A 14,628-nucleotide genomic window follows, 5' to 3' on the forward strand; every position below is an offset into this window, starting at 1 on the left:
TATGCCTATATAATATTTTTATGTATTTGTGATTTGTTTTATTTTCTTGTCTGTGTTTAAAAATAAATAGAAAAAAGGTCGAAGCCTAGCGGACCCCTAGCTCTCTCCCCGGCCCACCTGGCTTTTCGGCCCAGCCAGCCCCGCACTGCCGAAGCCGTTACCTCCCCGGTCTTCTGTTAAATAAACGCACGTGTACGTATTTATAAGTTTCGCCCGAGCGTTTGGTAGCTACAGGTCGCACCCCCCGTAGGCCCAATAGCGCCCGTTTGTTTTTTTCCTGTATTTCTGTTTCTGTTTTTAAAACAGAGAAGTTTCAGTTTCGTAAATTCTATATCTCTTAGGTTATTTGGAGATTTTGATTGATTGTTTTTGCTTTAGTCTGCAAATTTCTTAGTGTTTCTGTATAAAATAATTTTGGCCATGTTTGTAGTTTTAAAAATTGTTTTATATGGGTTTTAGTCAGATTAGTATTTATGCTATAAAATGAGCTAGAATTAATATTTTTTGGCGATTCTTTTTGCCACTGTTTTGTTTTGACCATGCCTAGCAGTAGGATTAATTTGGGTATTTATAGATTTTTTCTAAATTTTGTTTTTCACGAAAACAACACTGTGTTGGTTATTTTTAACTTGCTGTTGTTTTCTGTTGTTTTAATTATTTTTGAATTTATTTTAAGCACTGTTATATTTTATTTTAGATTTGTTCCTGTAGCTATAGAGGGTGAAATTTTATTTACAGAGAAAATATAATGTTTATTTCTTTTTCTTGTTTTGTTTTAATCATAACTAGAGTTTAAAAAAACAGTTTTTAGGTGTTTCTTTTTGCTAATAAAAGTTTATGAAAAATACCTTCTGTTAACTTAATTGTTTTACTTTGTATTTTCTATTAATTTATTAGTTTAGTGTTTTAATAGTTCTTAAATTTTTACTTAGGACAAAACTGTTTTGTGATATGTCTTAGAGTTTCCTTTAGTAGTTTTGCTGTGTAGTTTTCCTTTGTTCTTATTTGGTGTCCCTTGTTGTTTTGCAATTTATTTGTTGGTTTAATATGAGTGTTAGAATTGCTTGCTAGTATGTTTGCTTATATGAATGCTATGTTTGACTATATAGATTTTCAACGGAGTGACGAATATTTCTACTAAGTCATTATTCTAAGAGCGTTGTTATCTTCATCAAGTAATACCAGGCAAGTTCACTTTGACCATGTTTTCCATACCTATGTTTATTTGCATGTAGTAGCACCCTTTCAACAATCTATCCAGTAGTGTTATTGATTTCTTGTAGTTGAGTAGAATGCATGAGGTAGGAACCCATCTCCCTGTTATCAAGCCCGGGATGTTACATAGTTTTAATGCTACGCTATAGTAGACGGGGTTTGGTATGAGTGCATGAGTACGTCAATGGCGACAACTTCATGATGGCACCGGCAAGGACTGCATCTTCAGTACTCCTCAAGATTTTGAGACTCGAGACAAGAATTCAATACACACTACTGGGTGAAGGACGGTTGACGGGCACCCTGGAGAAACCAGTGGTTGGCCGGGTTGCATGGAGAAGCGCCATGACATCTTGCGGAAAGCTTCACCTAGACTCAAAGAGACGGAAGATACTTCATCCTCGGAAGCTTACCTATGCAACCGCAAGTCACTATGGGCTCTGGCTTGGTTGACCTTAGTGGTGACTCTGGCTAGGACAGTGCTAGCAGATGTACAACTACGGTAGGATTGCATGAGCACCGGACAATGGTCAGAGGTACTCTTCGGAAGACCATGTTCCGGTCATCTTGTTCTCAAACACCCTGAAGTGCGAGAATGTAAAGAGAGGGATCGAATCTTGCAGGTAAAGTGTACAAACCTCTGCAGAGGGTTTAAACCTAATCGATTAGCCGTGTCCCCGGTTACGGAAAATTTGAGCCTCTGGACTTGGATCTATCTTGGAACTCTCAACACCGGACTGATAACATAATTGTGGGCAACTTATGATGATTTGGGTATGAGACATCGGTTGGCGGAACCATGTCATGATAGAAAACTCCGTAGTACAGACTCCTGATATTCCTTTGTTGTAGGGAAAATAAAACCAGCTTTTACACAAAAACATCAGACACAGAGCCACAATGCCATATTGCATATAGAATAGTTTTATCATCTGCTTTCTCATATTGTGATCTTGCCAGTACATTTAATGTACTGACCTAAACGGCTGCAACGTCTCATGTTGCAGATATGTTCTTTCCGACGAGTAAGAGTACGGTACAGAGTTACACTTTACACTCAACCTGCTGATGATGTTGATGGGACTCCACACCCGATTGTTTGTTTCCGCTGAGACTTATAAGGTATTTATCAGTTTTACGTTATTTATACATGTGATTGCACTTTGATACATACATTGATGTCCTGTGTGTGCCAGCATACCGATCCAGGGATGGCACAGATACACAGAGGCTTGAACGTTTGAGGTCGGGTCGCTACACCAGGATTTCCAGTCCCATGGATGTTCGGTCCATATGATTTGTCACGACCTTTGGACTGTCCTGCTTGTGGGAGTAGGCGGGGCCCCTGCATGCCACCCGTAGTTGGACGATCAATCTTCTGTTTAGTACTTCAACATAGTGATTTCCTGGTAAGGATTCACTCGTGTCACATCAAGTAAATCTTATTGATTTACTATCTAAATCTTATTGATTTAATGTCATGTTTTCTTTCTTTTCCTGCAATTTTACAATGCAGGTTTTTCCATGTGACATTCATCACAGAATAAACCGTTTGGTTTGCTCTACAATGGCTATTTTTGCAGGTTTCACTTCTTATGTTGTGTCAGTAACGAAGGCACTGTCCATCACTTATATTACTGGAAAAAATTGAATCAGTCTGTTGTCTGAGTACAAGCTGAATCCCCATGATGAACTGTAGTTTGGTTTAACAAAAATGCCACAATTAGTCCTCGCGTCTAAAAGAAATGAAGAAAAAACTGGATCATGGTCACGAAGCCTAGTCAAGTTAGAAAGCTAATCATAGCAGACCAGACACGATCCCTGTCGGTGTCAAAACCGGCGAATCTCGGTTAGGGGGTCCCGAACTGTGCAGATGGTAACATGAGGCAGGGGACACGATGTTTTACCCAGGTTCGGGCCCTCTTGATAGAGGTAAAACCCTACGTCCTGCTTTATTGTTCTTGATGATATGAGTATTACAAGAGTAGATCTACCATGAGATCGGAGAGGCTAAACCCTAGAAGCTAGCCTATGGTATGATTGTATGTTGTCATACGGACTAAAACCCTCCGGTTTATATAGAGACCAGAGGGATCTAGGGTTACACAAGGTTGGTTACAAAGGAGGAGATATACATATCCGTATTGCCTAGCTTGCCTTCCACGCCAAGTAAAGTCCCATCCGGACACGAGATGAAGTCTTCAATCTTGTATCTTCATGGTCCAACAGTCCGGCAAAAGGATATAGTCCGGCTGTCCGGAGACCCCCAAAATCCAGGACTCCCTCAGTAGCCCCCGAACCAGTCTTCAACGACGTGAAGTCCGACACGTAGTATTGTCTTCGGCATTGCAAGGCGGGTTCTTCTCAAATCTTGAATGTTTGTTAAGTAGTGTCCGGACCCATAAATGTTGGACTTCCTGGCTTCTCCGCCCCATAAGGGCTATCTTCCACGCGTCGAATGAATACGAGGAGGCAGGGCATTTTTACATTCACCCCCTAGCCAGATAAATAAATTGTCTATTAAAGGGATGGGGATTCCTGGATCCAATCCATACCATCCTCCCACGGCGAGAATCCATCGGAGCATGTTTCGGAAAAATCCATTCCAACATGGCCGACCACCGCAACTCCTCCTCTCGCCCCCGTAGCCCTAAGCCTGGTAATTGGGAGAGATGCTCCGTCCCACACAGTCGATTAGTCAAACTGCAGACTCAGGGATTCCTCCCTCTAGCGTATATGGTTCCCGTCCGAGCCAGGCTCGCCACCTACAATGGCGGGGAGCAAGCGGAGAGCTTCCCCAGCCCCTCTACGGGGGAGCGGGTGTGCCTTGTTCCTTACTTATTAAGGGGACTCGGATTTCCAATTCATCTGTTCCTCCGTGGGCTCCTGGAGTTTTACGGCCTCCAACTGCATAATTTCACCCCTGCTTCCATATTACACATCGCCGGCTACGTCGCCCTTTGCGAGTTATTCCTGGGCTGCGAGGCTCATTTCGAGCTGTGGAAGAGGTTATTTTGCCTTGTCCCTCGCACATAGAAGGGGTCACTTTATCAAGTGGGCGGAGCCGAAATATGGCGCATCGCCGAAACCGGATACCTGTCCGGTACTCCGAAGAAGACGTCCAAGGACTGGCCTTCGGAATGGTTTTATATGGAGGATGTTCCCCTTCCGGGCCCTGTTCGGCGGGGTCTCCCTGAGTTCAACAATGCTCCTCTGAAGAAACGACGAAGCTGGCGCCCACGGAGCCCCCAGGAGGAAGACAACGGAGAAGTCCTTTACCTGATGAACCGGATTAAAGCGTTGGCTCAATCAGGATTAACAGTAATCGAGGTTATGCCAATATGCATAATGCGGGGAGTGCATCCACTTCAATATCGAGGGCACCCCCTGTGGTGTTTCAACGGGGAAGATGATGCCACCCATTGCAGGCGTAAGGGACCGGACTCCGCTGCTTTAACAAAAATTATGTCCGAGTTTTTCAAGGGAGAGGAAGAGGAGTTCATCCGCATCAAGCCATGGGATTTATTCTCGCTGTACAACCCTCCAAGCTGGGTGAGTCATATCTCCTTACTCCCATTCTTACCGCATTTTTTGTCGTAGGTACTTACCTTGCCATTTTACGGCAGGAACTGCGAAAAGCTGTAAGGGAGGTCAACAGCCCATCTCCACAACCAGAGGACCCTGACCGGGCCCTCCGTCCCGGACTCGAAGATGATCCGGACATATTCATGGAGCTAATAGACACAGGGCCGGTCCTGATATTTCAGGGGCCCAGGGCGAAATTTCAACCCGGGGCCCCTACTATAAAGATCATACTAATAATCTCATTTCTTTTTAGATTCATTCGTTTACCTAACTTATTATTGTCTATTATTTCAAAATAAAATGAGAATTGTAAATATTGTATTCCTTTACTTAATTGGACAAATCGAATACCTGATAGAGGGTAAACATCAAGATGAAAGGTTTAAAGTTTAAAATATCCATTTGCAACAATAAAAGATCATTTACCTACCCGACGGCTACGGGAGTCTGAGTGGCTTTATTATATAACCATGTTTGGATTGAAGTTATGTGTGTATAGATGAGACCTTCTTCCCATTTTTAAGTTAAATTTGCAGTCATATATTTGGAGAGAGAATGCAAAGAACGACAATCAAACACATAGCAGGCAACTTTTTCAATAGATAAGGTGATTGGTGTTGTGTGGACAAAGTCCAGATTGAAGTAAGAAATAGAGCAATGGGCACACAAAATTAAAATTTTGTACTGCATCATATGCGAGACCTTCTAAGATCTGACTGCTGCTGCACTATATGAACATGGCCAACTAGAAAGAGGAGGTTAGGGCTGACCTTATAAGTGGGGTGGCTTCGTCTTACACATGAGAGGCATCTCATGAACGGAGGATAACACAACGGGACCGGGGACCTAGAGGAAGACCAGCCGGCCGCATGATGCAAAGCGATCTACATTGGCGTCGAGACTCGCGATTGGAGCCCTCGCGGGAATAGGATCGTCAAGAAGCGGCGAACTCATGATGGGAAGAAGGAAAACAGGGATTTCTCCGTGCGTGTGCGTCTAGGTCGATGCCTCCTTATAGTCTGGGCCATGGGCTCCTTGCGAACCCTGGAGGGGGCCCCTAGATTTCGGGGGCCCTGGGTGGCTGCCCCCCTGCCACCCCCTAGGGCCGGCCCTGGATAGACAGGCAGTTCTATCAACTGAGCTGTCATGACACCATGGTGGCCATTACGACCGACTATCCCGGACTGCTCCCTGCGTCGCATGTAAGAAAAACCAAAATCCCAACTCCAAAAACTAGGATCCCCTTTTAGACACTTCACCTACCATATACATATGGTGTTTTATAGGGAAGGCATTCGGGACGCCGTGCCGAACCCGCAGCAACTCGCCAACAAGAGGCACCGAGGCCGGGTAGGCCAAAAAGGAAGGCGGTCAAGACGGAGACGCCAGCGCAGAGGTATGAAAGGAAAACCCCCGCTCTGTGGTTGTCGTATTTCTCAAAATTTAATGATGTCCATGTTTATTTAATAGAAAAAACGCTCGCCGGAATATGTCCAGAGAGGCTGCCGATCACGCTTCCACCAGTCGGGCTCCATGGCCGGACATAGAGGCGGAAGCCGACATAGGGTGGACGCCGGATACTCCTCCTACAGAGGATGCAGATAGACTATCCACTACAAATTTAGAAGTGGAGAGCGCCATGAATCATTGGCGTCGCCGGGCCGTACTCTGTGACGCTTGCTTCTCACCAGAGGCATTTGATGCCTTCAATTCTGGAGATGCGTAGCTCCGTGCTGCTCAAAATGGTCTAGCAAGAGCCAAGAACCAGTATGGAAGGGATGTATGGGTAAGTAAATCTGACAATTATATGTATCAGTAGCCCTTGAGACTTGAAACAGTTGACGCAACTGATTTAAGGATCAATATTTATGCAGGTTCTTACGGAGAAGAATTCCCAACTGTCTCAAGAGCTGGACGAGTGAAAGGCCCAGCTGGAAGCCGCTGTTGCCGCATTGAAGGAGTCCAAGAATGCCCCCCTGGTAACTCCTTTGTTTATTGCAAAGAATATCAGTACCAGGTAGTATGAGGCGTATATGCACACCTAACAATAGATGTTGCAGGTGGCCTCGGAGTGAATCCGGAGGCCGTGGAGGGGGATACGACACGTGATGATTGACATCAAAATGTTGGCGAGCGTGTGCTGACGCGAGTCAGGCAGGAGAAAAATGATCTCCAAGATGCCAATATCCAGCTGGGCGTGGAACTGAAGGACGTCCGAGCCGAGCTTGCGGACTCCATGAAGGAGAATAAACGGCTTCAGCGCGGCATTTTTAGTTAGTGCTTGAACGAACTTTTTAAAGTAGTTCGGCGAAGAAGCCTACTAACAGCGTTATATCTGCAGGTATGCTGACGGGTCATCCCACGGAGGAGATGCCCGGGTCCTCGGGTGATCTTCTGCCAGAGCTCTCACAACTACACGAACAAGTTCGGCAGGTGATGCAGAGTATTGCCCAAGCCTTGTGGCCGTCCGCGTCGCCGCCAGGAGGCATGGGGGAGCTTATAGAGAAGCTGAAGGGAGCACGATGGCGCTTTAGGTTATGAAAGATATCAGCCTGTCGACAAGGTGCGCGGGAAGCCTGGGCTATGGTGAAGACACGATACACCAAGGCTGACCCAAACCACATGGCCGAGGTCGGACCTATGGGGCCCTATGGGAAAGACATCCCTATCAGTTTTGTGTATGATCAAGTAGAGTTAGCCGCAAAGTATTCCCAACAGGATTGTAGGCTAGACAGCCTGTTGGATGGCATAGAAGAAGAATTTAATCAGTCTTAGTGACTGTGTACCTCAAGTGACATATGTAATGTCCCTAGCCAAATTGTAAATTATTTGTCATGGCGGACCTTTTCGCTTCGACCTCTGGACCCGATAATCCGAAGTGTATCCGAATACCCACTCGGTTATATGAAAACTGGGGTATGCATGGAAACCAGGCGTAGGGGTCATAAGTGCTTGAACAGACAAGTACCCAACTAGCTATGTTATATTACATGGGTAGTAAGACACATCTTCCAGGGAGAATAGTTCCGTTAAGGGTTCCTTTCCCTGGGTACGCATGCCCTAATGTGCATGTCTGAACTGCGAGACGCGGGTTAAAAACATCTGGGGGCATGTAGTAATTTAAATGAAAGTCATCTTTTATTCACCGACCGAATATTCCCTTAAGAATGCTAGCTTTCGGCTTCACCCAGTCTGAGGTACACATCCGGCTGACTCAACAGTAACAATCGCAGAGGTGCTCCCCTTATGCCCTAGCCGAATTAACGGGAATGTAGGGCATAAACACAAGAGCCAGGCAACCCGGCTTGGCCAAAACTTAAGTCATATCGATGCATATAATGGCGAAAAAAGGGTACATGTGGAAGAATAACACATGTGCGGGGCATGAAGCCCAGAAAAATAATTAGATTAAGCTTCTGTATAGGAAGCCCCAGGTATATTGAGCGTGGTTAGCGCGTCAAGATTGTGTAACCAAGACACAAGTTTAGCCCTTTAGGGCTTTCAAGGGAAAAAAGAGAAAGAAAGAGGGAAAAAAATAGATGTGCAGAAAATTCGTGGAGGTAAGGAGACGAACATAGAGTCCGGCGCTAGGCGTAGAATCTTCGGAGTCTGGCTGCTTTCCATGGGTTTGGCTCGAGTCAATTATTCGATGCATCCCGCAGACGGTGTGCTCCATCGGTCAGAACCTGGTCGATAATGAAGGGACCTTCCCATTTGGGCTTGAGCTTGTTCTTTTTCTTCTCCGGCAGGCGCAGAAATAGTTCACCAACGTTATAGGTTTTGGCCCGCACTTCTCTACTTTAATACCTTCAAGCCCGTTGTGGATAGAATGTGGAACGGGCTTTTGCCACGTTGCACTCCTCCTCCAGGGCATCCAAACTGTCCTGCCAATCGAGCTCGGCCTCTCTTTCTTTGTACATGCGCACTCGAGGTGAGTCATGAATTATGTCGCAAGGAAGCACCGCCTCAGCGCCGTACACCATAAAAAACGGTGTATATCTGATAGTACGATTCGGCATGGTCCGCAGCCCCCATAGTACGGAGTCGAGCTCCTCTACCCAATGGGTGTCGGATTCCTTTAAGGACCGGACTAATCTAGGTTTAATACCACTCATGATAAGACCATTCGCTCATTTGACTTGACCATTAGTTTGCGGATGATAGAAAGAAGCATAATCGAGCTTGATGCCCATGTTACTGCACCAAAGTTTCACCTCGTCGACTGTAACGTTCGTGCCGTTGTCAGTGATGATGCTGTGGGGAACGCCATAACGGTGTACAACCCCGGATATGAAGTCTATCACCGGTCCGGATTCAACCGTTTTGACAGGTTTGGCTTCTATCTATTTGGTGAATTTGTCCACCATGACTAGTAAGTATTTTCTCTTATGGGTTCCCCCTTGAGGGTTCCGACCATATCGAGCCCCCAGACCGCAAAGGGCCAAGTAATGGGGATGGTTTGGAGGGCGGTAGGTGTCATGTGGGTTTGGTTTGCAAAAAGCTGGCAACCAACGCAATGTTGAACCAGATGCTATGCATCTGCCCGGGCCGTCGGCCAATAAAAACTTGTATGGAAGGCCTTACTTACAAGTGCCCGGGCTGCTGCGTGGTGGCCGCCGAGTCTGGCATGGATTTCTGCCAACAGCTTCCGCCCTTCCTCTTCGGAGATGCACCTTTGAAGGACTCCGGTTATGGTTTTCTTATAAAGCTCTCCCTCATGGACCTTGTAGGCTTTAGATCGCCGCACTATGCAGCGAGCCTCATTTTGGTCCTCGGGTAATTCCTGTCTAGTTAGGTAGGCCAGGAATGGTTCTATCCACGGGGCGATTACGGCCATTATCACGTGGGCTGAAGGTGTTATTTCAACGGTAGAGCCTCCGATTGTGCCAGAGTATTCAGTATCTGGGGTTGTGGCCGGGTCCGGACTAATTTTGCCGGTGTCCCCTTCCCATACCACAGATGGTTTAAACAGTCTTTCCAGGAAGATGTTTGGTGGTACAGGGTCGCGTTTAGCGCCGATATGAGCTAGGATGTCCGAAACCTGGTTGTTTTGCCGAGCCACGTGGTGGAATTCCAGCCCCTCGAACTGGGCTGACATTTTGAGGACGGCATTGCGATATGCCGCCATTTTTCGATCCTTGGCATCGAAGTCTCCATTTATTTGGGATATTGCGAGGTTTGAGTCCCCATGCACCTCTAGGCATTGGATGCCCATGGAGACTGCCATCCGGAGGCCGTGTAGTAGGGCCTCTGTCGGTGTCAAAACCGGCGGCTCTCGGGTAGGGGGTCCCGAACTGTGTGTCTAAGGTGTATGGTAACAGGAGGCAGGGGACATGATGTTTTACCCAGGTTCGGGCCCTCTTGATGGAGGTAAAACCCTACGTCCTGCTTGATTAATATGGATGATATGGGTAGTACAAGAGTAGATCTACCACGAGATCAGAGAGGCTAAACCCTAGAAGCTAGCCTATGGTATGATTGTATGTTATTGTGTCCTACGGACTAAAACCCTCTGGTTTATATAGACACTGGAGGGGGCTAGGGTTACACAAGGTCGGTTGCAAAGGAGGAGATATACATATCCGTATTGCCTAGCTTGCCTTCCACGCCGAGTAAAGTCCCATCCGGACATGAGATGAAGTCTTCAATCTTGTATCTTCATGGTCCAACAGTCCGGCAAAAGGATATAGTCCAGCTGTCCGGAGACCCCCTAATCCAGGACTCCCTCAATCGCCGTTGTCTCGCACATTGGTACCACCTTCAGAAACGTGTCGAGCACCGGCAGTTGCTGTAGCACTGATAGCGGCAGCAGCTCAGTCTGATCCAACCAAGGATTGGGCACCGACCGCGTCAGCGGATCAGGCTGATCTACCAGAGGATCGGGCATCGACATCGGCACCTGCTCCAATACCGGCACCAGCTCTACAAGGATCACCATCTCCGGCAGCAGCATCAGCTTCAGCACCTACACCAACACTTGCACTTGCATCTACTCCAGCCCGTGAAGCGGCAACCGAACAAGCAGTTGCACCGACAACAGACTGGGCTGCAGTTCACACTTCATATACCAAAGTCCTTACAAAAACCGACATGTCCACCTTCTTGGTAAGCATTGGCTGCCCAAGTGTTTCATTCTTTTTATTTGCATGTTGTTTTGCATGATTCAATGTGTTGATCTAACTGTTTGGGTATGTCTTCTTGTTTGCAAACAGAGAATTCCTAGAGCAATGAGGGAGTCGATCAACAACCCAGGCGACAACGGCCAAGTTTCTCTTACCATGAGCAGCCTTGGTGTGAATGAACCTGCTCAATATACCGTAAGTACAAAGGATGGTCGCATGATGATTGATGCTAAATAATGGTCAAGGCTCAAATCTAAATCATATCTTGTGGTAGGGGATGATGTCAAAATCGAACTTTCTCGGCAAGGAGTGCTGGTCCAAATCAACTTTGAAATTCTTCAGTACTGCCGAACTGATCTATCCACCGAGAGATTTTGATGTAATAATCTGGCATGGTGAAACAAGTGTCCTGTGTGTATAAGTAGTGCGACAGTATCATTGATAGAATTGCAACTCTGATTGTTGGTTAGGAACTGTCGTTTGATTTCATTCCAACAGCTGTTGTGCTTTATTCAATTTTGTGTATTCGCCTTGCGACAACATCTAAAACCAGCGCCGTACCGACTGCTTGCAATATGAAAAGTGATGAGGTAGAACACATGGGCCCGAAACATGCAGGCCCACCGACCTGTGGCCCAATGTCCAGAACCGTGAGCCTGTCTAAGTATTTCTCAGCTGAACCCCCATAATGCCCGTGCATTGCACGTAACATCAAGATGCATTTGTATGAGTATTTTATCTTGTGAGATAAAAGGATGAATGAGGGAAGGCCTTATTGGCAAATGCGGAGAGGTGTATGGCTACCTTTTTTGCAAAATTGCCATAGTTTCCTTCCTATCCATCAGATATAAATCGGACGGCCTATATTGCAGGTTGACAGGCACACCATCATCACCAACTCGTCTATACCGTGTTAAAAAAACTCTATTTTTTTAAATTATATATGTTATATATATTCCCATTGATTTTTCTTATGTATAAAGTTGTGATATAATAGATCTTTATATTTCTTTACAGAGGGAATATCTCTCTGTCAAAAATATATTTATGTGTAATAACTAGTTACTCTTGTCTTTCTACTTCCTTGCGCTGATATGTGGGGCATCTGGCAACGGGGTCCACATGCCATATGCACCAAATTAGAGTGCACAACTGCACGGTAGACACACCCCGGTAGTAGCGCCGCATTAATGCCCAATGAGCCATCAAATCACAAACCCCCCACCTTTCCAGCTTTAGTAGTAAGCTGGACAGACGAAGCGGCAATATTTCACTCGGCCTGAATCCCTTCTCCCTTGTCTGCTTGTTCAGAGAAAACCCCCACTCGACGATTGCATAGGGTTTTCTCATGGAGAACCTGGTACGAATTCTTCATCCATCCCCGATAATTCCAAGTCCCTTGGCCAAGGGTACTCCTAGGATGGCAGCCGCCGCCGTTGATGCATTTTTCTTCCTACTGAATCTAGTGTGTTTCATTTGCAGTGCCCAAAGTGTGAGAACCCTACAGGTTTCTGCGCCCTCGGCAAGACGCCACACTTGTTCCTTCTCATCCTAACACAGGATTTTAAAATGCACACAGTATGTTCCTAGAATCGTCTTTTCTATCCGGGAGGGTGGGGTTTTTTGAACATGATGTCGACTAATTTGGAAATTTGGATTGCTATATTTGGATAAAAGGTACTAGTACCATTGTTAACACTGACGTGAAGGAGGAAAGTATTTCTAGATTTGGATATAGGGAATACATTGTGTTCTCATATTACTTTTCCTGCAGTGCATTCCTTGCTCTGCGAAAACACAAGTACTCAAGATGCTCGGCCTTGCCATAACTGAATACACTAGTTTAATGGTAATAGTGAAGACAAGCCATGGATATAAGTTTCGAGTTAGGTTCATGAACCTAGAAGATCGCTGCTTTTTTATGGTCGAACTTGGATAAACTTTCTCAAGTGTTATAGACTGAAAGTTGGCGCACAAATGTTGATGGAAATAGCGGAACTTGGTCTCATCTTTGCTGCGATCTTCCACCCCGACGTCGTTCCTATTGTTCATCCATGTTAGTTTTGTATCTGGTTATTGCTTGTTGCCTCGATTACTTCTTAATCCACCTATTCTGTCTAACTGATCACAATTTAACTTTAGAAGTAGCAACGAATCTCTCACGAAGATGCTACTTCTAACTAATATTTTCTTATAATTGGTGGCATGTGTAGCTTTTTTCAAAGTTAAGTAGGCTGCTCGTTTGTTATTCTGTAACAACATGGCTATTACTGATGGCACTGAAGTTGACTGGGACGACATCCACAAGTTCCTACACTTTATTGATCGTCTTGAGGTCCTTGTGGGGCATTTCAATGGTGGAAGGCCACGTGGGATATATGTGCCACTGCTGCACACGTTGAACAGGTCCAACTATGTCGAGAAACTTATGGTATGAGCTATTTCCTGTTATATATGTTGTTCATAAACTATTGCTTATACACAATTTTACAGCTGTGATCTTCTTGAAACAGAAACTGCCCAGTTCTATTGTTCCTATACAGATGCCTGACCATGGTCGGGTCAGACTTGCGCTTGGTCAACATGATGTTTATGTCGACCTACTCCATTCCCCTTGGAGGTGAAAAGATAGTTATTCATGGGTGGTCTCAAATAATGAAGGCCCGTCCATCTTGGAGAATAGGATAGCAGATTATGTTCCTGCTTTTCTATGGATCTAAAGCGAATATCCTACTTATTGACCACATTGCGAGATGAAGCCGCTTTCAGAAGGTTGTGGATGCGCGGGCTTGGCGGCCTCACCCTTGGTTAACTGTAGGCAAAGTAGCACTGTTCGAGGCGTGCTTTGTACGGTTGAACCTGTATAAGTACTCATACTGCTTTCAGCTATGGTTGTTAAGTGCCCCTGCTGGTTTTAGTTAAGGTTGTTAAGTACTCCTACTGCTTTTACAGTCTGTCATATTTCTTTAGTCCTATCTTCCTCCAGCCGCCAAAACCAAACCAGCGCAGGTGGGGCCGCCTGCTTCCGCCTCCCACGGCTGGCTGCGCCTCAGCGCACGCATCACCGCCCCACCGTCTCCTAAATCGTTAACATCAACGTCCAAGGCCTCGCCGTCGTCCTCCGCGCGCTTTGTTGCGCTCGCCGCGGCGCCTCCCTCTCGTGTTGTCAACATGGTCAACAAACAACAGGAATCGGCAGAAGTACGTGCAGAGGATGACATTAGGGCCCACCATGTCAGCGTATGGAAAAATAAAATGCTTCCTCCTAGTGTTTTCCTGACATCTGGGACCCATGACATTGTGAGCGTATATAGTCAATAGACAAGAGAATAGCACAAGATCGGCTAACACCTGGGACGTAGCAGCTCGAGCAGTATTTTTTTGTTATTGTTGAGATGGAGCATGGTTTGAACTAGGTCGTGGCCCGTCTAGCCCAGTTTATATTTTATGTTCACCATGTGACCAGCCCAGCTATTTTTTCTTTGTGAAAATGAGCCTAGTTTATTTTTTCTGAAGAATACCCAATCCAGGCCTACTTATTTTTCTATGCCCTGATGGGCTGCAACTCATTCAAGACGCCTGCAAATCTAGAAAGTAATATGAAATGGGTTGTAAATATAAAAACAGATGACAAATTGGCAATTACTTTATAATTTCTGAATTTTTTCACATTTTCAGATTCCTATTTCACTGGGCATTAACCAAA

This window comes from Triticum aestivum, chromosome 7A, assembly GCF_018294505.1.
Source record: "Triticum aestivum cultivar Chinese Spring chromosome 7A, IWGSC CS RefSeq v2.1, whole genome shotgun sequence".
Taxonomy (NCBI): domain Eukaryota; kingdom Viridiplantae; phylum Streptophyta; class Magnoliopsida; order Poales; family Poaceae; genus Triticum; species Triticum aestivum.